The sequence below is a fragment of the Protomyctophum bolini genome (genome assembly GCF_963924005.1).
Source record: "Protomyctophum bolini genome assembly, chromosome: 8".
Lineage (NCBI taxonomy): Eukaryota > Metazoa > Chordata > Actinopteri > Myctophiformes > Myctophidae > Protomyctophum > Protomyctophum bolini.
The window spans coordinates 7,113,864-7,122,437 of record NC_137869.1 but is presented as its reverse complement, the minus strand read 5'-3'; positions in this window follow the sequence as shown (position 1 = coordinate 7,122,437).

Sequence of the window (8,574 nt, the reverse complement as noted above, 5' to 3'; positions counted from 1 at the left end):
GTATTCCCGGTGATTTAATTGTCAGTTGTTAATAGCTTTCTCATGATGTTTCCGGTTTCTACTCTCCAGTTCATGTCTGCCTGCCCATCTGCCAGCCTGGCTATTTGTGCTGCCTGTACCGCTTGCCTATACCTGCCCTGCCATCTTTCCCTGCTGGCCTCCCCACGCTGCCTGCCTGCCCTGCCTTGTCCTCTTGCCCCCTCGTACTGCCCTGCCTTGTCCTCTTGCCCCCTCGTACGCTTTTCATTCCCCCGTTATTAAAAACCTGCTCCTATTTAATAAGATAAGATGAGATCATAATGAGATGAGGTAAGATAAGATAACCTTTATTGATCCCCCTGGGGAAATGCAGCAACAGCAGTAAGCCTGAGACACAGGGTAGATACTCCTATCTTTGTGTTCCTTCCTATAGGTATAAGATGAAATAAGATTTTAATAAATAGACTTAGGGCCCTATCTTTTATCTTTTAAGATCTCTTATCTTTCTGCCTTACCCCTCATGCCTTATTAGCCATATTTTACTATTTTGGAAAAAACAAAACATTTTTAAATAGTTCAACTAGCTCATTTACATCGACACGTTGTGAGCTTGTAGATCGGCCATTTGAGCTATTTTAAAATAGTAAAAACTGACAAAAACGTTTAGGGATAAGGCTTAAGGCGCAAGATAGGGCCCGGCCCCTAACGCTACAATACTTGCACTCGTTCTAACCTAGTTTAGTTAACATACATATCATTAAATATGAATGTACAATCTACCGTGAATAGTATACATGCTTATTGCTTATACATCTATCTCCAGTGAATATATAAATGGATTATACTGTTATACAGACTATCAACAGTAATTATGAGACTGATAGTACTCTGTCAGCAGGTATGTAATATGGATAATATGCATAATGCCAGCAGCTGCTACTGTAACTAACTATCTGGATAATATGCTATTAGCAGTAAATATAGTGATAAATAAGTGGAGTAAAAATACAGTCTGTCAAGAATTGAGACTTACAACACAGTAATAATGCATGTTCTGTCTCTGTGTTCTGCACTTCAGTTCACCAGTTCAGCCCAACAAGGGCAGCAGTTCTCAACTCTGATCCTGGGGTCCCACAGCATGCAGCATGCAATTAAATGGATTCATGACTACAATGAAAACCGATAACACTCTGGGATTGTAGGACCAGAGTTGAGAACCGCTGTTAAATTTAAAATTAAATGTTGTGCCCACACACATCATCCTGGCTTTATCGAGGCTGCAGAGAGTTTAAAACAACTACACTATATCTTGGAAAGTCTTCACGGCATCCAAGTTACAATATTGGCATCATCTGTTTTTGCGATTTGTTATGAGTGAAAGGATAACCCATTTCTAATGTTCTAATGATTACAAATAGCTAAAAGAAGATCTGCAAGCGAATGGGTCAACAATAACACGTCACGATTTGATGCATTGTGACTCGTGAGCTTGTATTTTTGCCATTTTTGAGTTAAGTGGTTAAAGTCCAAATAGAAAGTGGCTTTCATGATTTCCAGAGAAATGTCTGGTTCCAATCTTATGATTATTTGAAAAGTCACCATCCATAGGAGGCCGTCTACTCTACACTACATCCTGAATAAATAAACCTATAGATAAAAGCTTTGAGTAACATTTGGATTTACAACGTAAATATGAACCCATGAAATTATTTGCAACTAAACAGGGGCTGCCCGACAAATGTTAAGTTAGTATGAGCCTATGAGGTAGCAAAACGGCTCGTTATGGGTTTAAAATGCGGTCCTTTCTGTTTGATCTTGTTTGTTGTTTGACTCTGTTGTTGTTACCATTCAAGTGCCATTATTATTATTATTATGTATGTACGTACTGTATGTTATTGTTTTGTTTTGTTTGTTTTTCATTTTAAGTAATTGTATTGTCTGTATTATGTATTGTTTTGTTGTATTGTCTGTTTGTCAAAAAAAAAAAAAATGCAATAAATATATTGTTAAAAAGAAATGCTGTCCTTTATAACGTTGCACTGCCGAGCCAACTATCTGCTGGCATGGCTTTGTATGTGTTTATATATATATATCCCCTGCTGAGCCCAGTCCAGCATGCTACTGTACACACTGTTCCTACTACTACCACCGCAGTCTTCATTGAGCCAGAGAGCAACAACATCAATCCTGAGAACAAAATGTGCCAATATTTTTTACACATTTACACTTCATGTAAACACATGTCCAACACTGAGGAGAAAAATGGATGAGGACAGACCGAAGGACATCGGTGTCATTTTAGATTTTAAGCACTTTTAACGATTATCTTATATTCTTCAAAAATAGCATTTATACAAGATCATATCACGTCACTTTGTGATGTGCTATGAGCTTGTAGATCTGCTATTTCTGAAAACTCATAGTGGACAAATTGTGTAAAAAATGTTACTGAATCTTCTGTGGGTCCATGGAACAAAATATTTTGAGATGGAGGTCAACGGCCAAAAACATATACTTTTGGGGGTACTTGGAATTCAGATAGACCCTGACGAAGACCTTTTGGTAGAAACGCGTAGGTCCTGTTATTTATTTGCCTTGCTCATCATCAAATAAACTATTTAATTTGTCACCAAAGACGGAGTGCCTTGGACTCTTTTCTTTTCAAGTCTGCAATTTACACCTTGACAAGCAGTACAACTTTTACCTTTTGTCTATATAGAAACATACAGAATTGGCCTCAGGATTAATAATATAGGATAGTAGCATAGAATGATAATTGTAGCATAGTAATAGAATATACCATTCTACTATGCTATCCTATTATCCCATCTTACCATCCTAGGTAAGATAATAGGATAGGATAGTAGGATAGGATAGGATTTGGTATAATAGGAAAGGATAAGATGGCTCTGCAGTCCTGAATGTCAACAGTGGCAGTGCCTGTGCTGAGTCATTGTAAAAAACACAATTTTACACTTCAGCAGGGAGTGAAGATGGACTCTGCAACAGCTGTCATTTCTCTTATCACTCATCTGTGGATAAAGAGCCATTCTCTTCTCAGTTCATTTACTAGACAGCATTGGACACGGCTCTGTCTCTTTGTGCGCCCTATAGTGGCCCAGATCAGATGGCAGCCCAGAGATAACGGTGTATCGACAATGAGGGTCCATCACGTATACACTCGCCATGATGTTCATACATAATGTATGAGCATATGTACAGTAGTTTTATGGCTGTGAATTGCAAAAGGGCCAGAGACTGGATTGCTATTAACACTTTTATATGGTGCCAGTCATCATCTGTATGTATGTATGCAGGCTGGAGTGTTCAGACAACACATACTCAACCTCAGTACTTGAGTGAAAGTATTATTCATGGTCAAAATAATGTTTGTGTTATATATATTATGTATGCGTTTGAAAATATTTGCTGTAGTGTTGATTTTGTTTAACATTGTGTATTTCATTGCTTCTTTGGGAAAGGGTGATGAAATTACTTTACTGAAATTACTTGAAATGGAGGCTTCACGGTCCCTTTAAATATCCTCCCCGTAGCAAGAAGCTTAGAAAAAACACGTTCTAAAGTGCACTAATGCAGGTCCCTCCTGGAAAACAGTCTGTAATAAAGGTGAATATGATTTATATGAAACATGAGTCATAGGTCTACCTGCTATTGCGAGTTAATGTTACGTCCTTAATGTTAATTAGGATGAGCGTGGAATAGAAAGCCATTAACGATCCCTTTCAGAAACGACCATTTCAACATCTGACGCATGTGTTGACGCATGTCTTGTGTTCAGATTGTACAATGAGTCTAGGTGAACTCAGTGGTTGAGTGCATGGGTTTAAATGTATTGGACACTGGGTGTCAGGATAACTGAACCCAATATGCAAGCCACAAACAGGAAGGTTCAAAATCAACGTATTTATTTAAATCCAAGGCAGAAATGGGTAACAAACAAAATGAGTAGTAGCTGTAATCTCAGGATACCCAAAGGCCAAACTTCTTTCTTTTGAAAATCTTTTCATTTTCGTTTTATAACAGTATGGGTGTCAAGTCACAGATTCATAGAAAAATAAAATATCAGTTTTTAGTATCAGTGACTGGGGTAAACAAACGTACTGTATGAATCACAGAGATCGTGGGCAGCCAGACATAATGAAAAGACTGTTATTGTGCAAAACATGGCCCTTCAAGACAAAAGAAAAACGAAAAACATTTTCTCCCCTTCAAGTCCCAATTTAGTAAAGCCAATTCCCAATTCCCCAGCCTCTCTACAAGTACTCCATCTCTGCTAACCCCCACACAATCAGTCATTGGGAGGGTGAAGAAAGCCCCAGGTCTCCTCCGATACCCGGGCCGTCAAGCCAACATCTTCCTTCCACCCGACAGTGAAAGGTCTCACTAGGGGGGCGTAACGCATGTGGAGGTACACGCTATCCCCCCCACCTCCTCCCTCCCCTGAACAGGCGCCCTAACCACTTGTGGGGATCATCAAGCGCTCGGCCAAGCCGTATGCACCATGAAGACTATAAGCTCCATGGTGGTGGGCAAGAACTTTAACCTGTCAAAGGCCAAACTTTTCAAATGTACAAATAATACTAAGAAGTCCAAAGACTCTACTCTACAGAGTACAAGGCAGTAGTAAGAGTCCAAAAAGCAAACCTTACAAGATGATTAAAACTGAGAAGCAGGAACTTCAGGGTATCGCTCCCCCATGTAGCCTACCGCTCAGGGACAATGACGAATGTTCTGACAGTGAGTGTTTGTAAAGAGTCCAGTTATAAAGGGAGCAGGTCAATTGTCAAAGCGTTCACAGGTGGGCTGACGAGGGAGTTGGACAGGTGAGTGAATGGGACTGCAGAGTGGAATGGAAAGTGGGAGTGGCCAGGGCTGACATGGTCTGTGGGGAGACAGACCTTGACAGTGACACTGGGTTCGAAATTGCATCCCCAGCATCCTGGTGGCTCAAACACTGTAGTTAGTATGCACAGTATACCATGTAGGCATACATGCTCGGCTCATGGCCTCTGTTGCATGGCATCTTCCCCACCCCCCCCTTTCCTCATCTAATAAAGGAAGGATTACCTTAGAGACCCTGAAATGTACCCAAAAGGTCACAGGTGCGATTTCCATAACAACCAGTGTCTCTATCACGTTGACCTTGTGCAAAACCCTGAACAAGCAGTGTGTTAATCTCTATCACATTGCTCTAGTGCAAAACACTAAGGGGGTACTTTGTCCTTGAATTCCATTCCTCATGCATTCCTCTACAATACTGTAGTAGACTATATAGGCCTGTGTTGGAAGACTGTTGCAGAGTTATCTGAGAGAGACAAGCCACCCTGTGAACGAGTGTAGTACAGAATGACCGTGACAAAACAAAAGAGCATGCCACATTTCTGCGCTGTGGTATACGCTGTTCAAATATATGATATAATACATAACTATGATGAAATATCAGGGGAAAATAGATAATCTTTCCTTTAGTTGGTAACTTGGTAGCATATTCCTCCTAACAATTGGTTACCCACCCACACCTCTGTGCATTCCACGACAGCTTTTGTTATGCTGAAACTGAATATGCTTATTCAAACACTGAAATAAAATAAAATAAAAATCTTGCACATGCATCGTTCCGCTTGCCACGTGTTATCATGCTAGGTTCAATATACAAGTGTGGCGGTATGACGATCTAACTTATGACTGGTCTGGGAGCAGCTGTCAAGCTGTCACTTCTCATTATCATAAATGAGATAGTTATGTGTAATGGGATATGCTCCTGCTACTGCCCGGATGCAATGAGAGGGGAGTTTCTCCTGACACAAACACGCCTGAAAGCCAAGGGCAGCTGTATACAAAAAACTACACAGTGCTGCTGTGTTTCACCGCAGAACTGATCCATTCAGAGAATTTCCTGTCAGTGTTGAGTGTTCAGCGTTACTGGATTTCAACATGATGAGAGATATGAAGTCTTTGTGTGTGTGTGTGTGTGTGTGTGTGTGTGTGTGTGTGTGTGTGTGTGTGTGTGTGTGTGTGTGTGTGTGTGTGTGTGTGTGTGTGTGTGTGTGTTTTCTTCTCCGGTGCAGACTGAAGTGTATGACCAATAGTTGACTGTGAATAAGTCATGTGCATGTATAGTTTACATTCTGTATGTTCTCTGTTCTGTTCTTGTTCGGATTCAAGCACTGTGGGACCCAAGAGATGAATGTCAACATAAACAATGGAACAAAACCAACATTCAGCCAGATCGAGTCTTATTTCTGCAAGGAAACACACCAGCACAATAATATAGTGGCTGATGAGAGGTAAATGGTGCATTTATATAGCACTTTTATCCAAAGTGCTTTACATTCACCCAATTCATACACCGCGATGGCGGAGGAAACCATGCAAGGCATCAATGCAAGGCACCGAACCTCGCGGTTCCCATCCGGCTGCTCTACCGGCCCAGAGCCATAGAGTAAGACAGAGTTACGACATTGAGGGGGAAGAAAACTGCCTGGTCACGTGGTTCATGCACGAGCCCATAGACTCCAACGTCTCATATATGGAGATCACAACACTGAATAGCCATATATGGAGAAGACTGGATCATCACCAACATCTGCATATATTGAGCCGGCCAGCAACTCTACATCAAAGTCAAAGTCGCACGATTTGTAACACAAATTTGTTCTCTGCATTTGACCCATCTCTTGGAGCGGTGAGCCGCAGCCAAGGAGTGGTGAGCTGCAGCCGTGCTGCGCTCGGGAATCATTCGATTAGTTGATTTGACCCCCCAATCCAACCCTTTTTGATGCTGAGTGCCAAGCAGGGATAGCCTGATTGTCAGACTAGAGGTTTCTTATTGAGCTCATTGATGAATTATTTTATTTTAAATTTTATTTTAGTTGGTGAAAACCGATGAAATAATCTGGATAATTTTGAGACCAATCCAATACCGACATGGTGTTTTTATGGCCGATATGGCCCATTCTGATTATGCTACCGGTTATATCGTGCCTCCCTGGACCCAAAACCCAGAAATGGTTAATGCAGTGGTTGTCTTTACCCTGGGCTACAATCAGTGGCAAGTGTCACAACATGACACATTTTCATGCAAATTATATATACAGTACATCACGAAAATAAGTCGAGCAGAAAATTGCCTGTTGTTCCACATTATTACACTCCATCTGCTCCAAGTTAATATAAGAAGCCATATCCAATCCACTCACTTCGCTCAAACTTACCAATAGCTTTTTTTTTCATAATAGAAAACACAGTCAGGGTCAATGTGTAATATTCTATTGAACGTCATTCTTATTCCTCGTGCAATGTTCCTATTTACAGAGAAGCGCTCCAGGGGTTTTGGGTAGCATTTGTATGCAGAGCAAGTATTGAGCACAGGTTCACTGCTTTAGGGATTCAACCTGCATGTGACCGTTTCTTTTTCTTATAGGAAACTTTAGACAGACAGTACAGAGACAGGAGACCGGTGGGAGAGAGGTGGAAAGACACAACACAGGTCTCCTGACTGTGTCCTGGAACATTTTAATAATGTGGTTGACATACCACCCGGTCATCTAATAATACATTCAATATAATCTTTCAAAATTAATTGTGTACAGTAGAAATCTGCTATTATATGTATGCCTGAAAGAGACGTCAGGTTGAAAGTTGTTAAATGGCCGAGGTGATCACATCAACCACTGAGGAACCCTGAATACAACACTTACTGGTGTGATGCTACAAAGCAGTGATGCTGTTGGCATCCTAAGATGAACAGAAAGATGTCCTCTCTGTCCCCGTGTCTGCGAGGCTGATGTAGTGTATCAATTATTTACGCACTGGGGTGTGATGTTGTTTATATACAAACAAACAAACCCATCACTCTCTAATGCTCACTGCAGATCCATTTCAGACTGTTCTTTCATTTTGTCCCCCAAAGACCTTGAGGTGGATTTGGAACATCAGTCACCAAGAAAAACAAAACCTCTAATGCCGTTGATATACAGTACTCCTGTCTCCAGGAGATAATACTCCCCCGCTGTCCTTCCTTCCATACAGATGAGTCTGACCCTCTCAGTCACTCCCAAACCTGGCATGACTCACTGGTCCCGGAACAGTTGGGAGATATAGCAGCGCTGTCCTTCCCATACGCAGAGATTAACGTTTTGTTGAACAAAATGACAGTTCTGAGTGTTTTCAGAATGGAAAGTTTGCACATGTCGAGAGAGTGTTTAAAAAGTGGCCATTTTCAGTGTTCAAAGAATGGAGATATATATCGCCTGAGCCAAAGGAACAGAAGGCTTTGTTTGACAAGATGTTTGTTCTGAAATTATAATTTGACTACAAGCCTGCCTTGTCATGTACTGCATCAGCCCAGTGGCATCTTTTGTACATCATGTTCAATGCATTCACACGTAACACTAGAATAACCAATACTGCATGATTCATATATCAAGTGGAGGACCATCCTTTGTGCAAATGTTCTGTGGCACTTTGTCTGTCTATTATTTAATGGACTGAGCTTCACAGCTGGGATACAGGCAAAGGGCTGTACCGTTGCCCAAAAATAAAAACATTTTGGGCGATGGGGGGACGGACGGA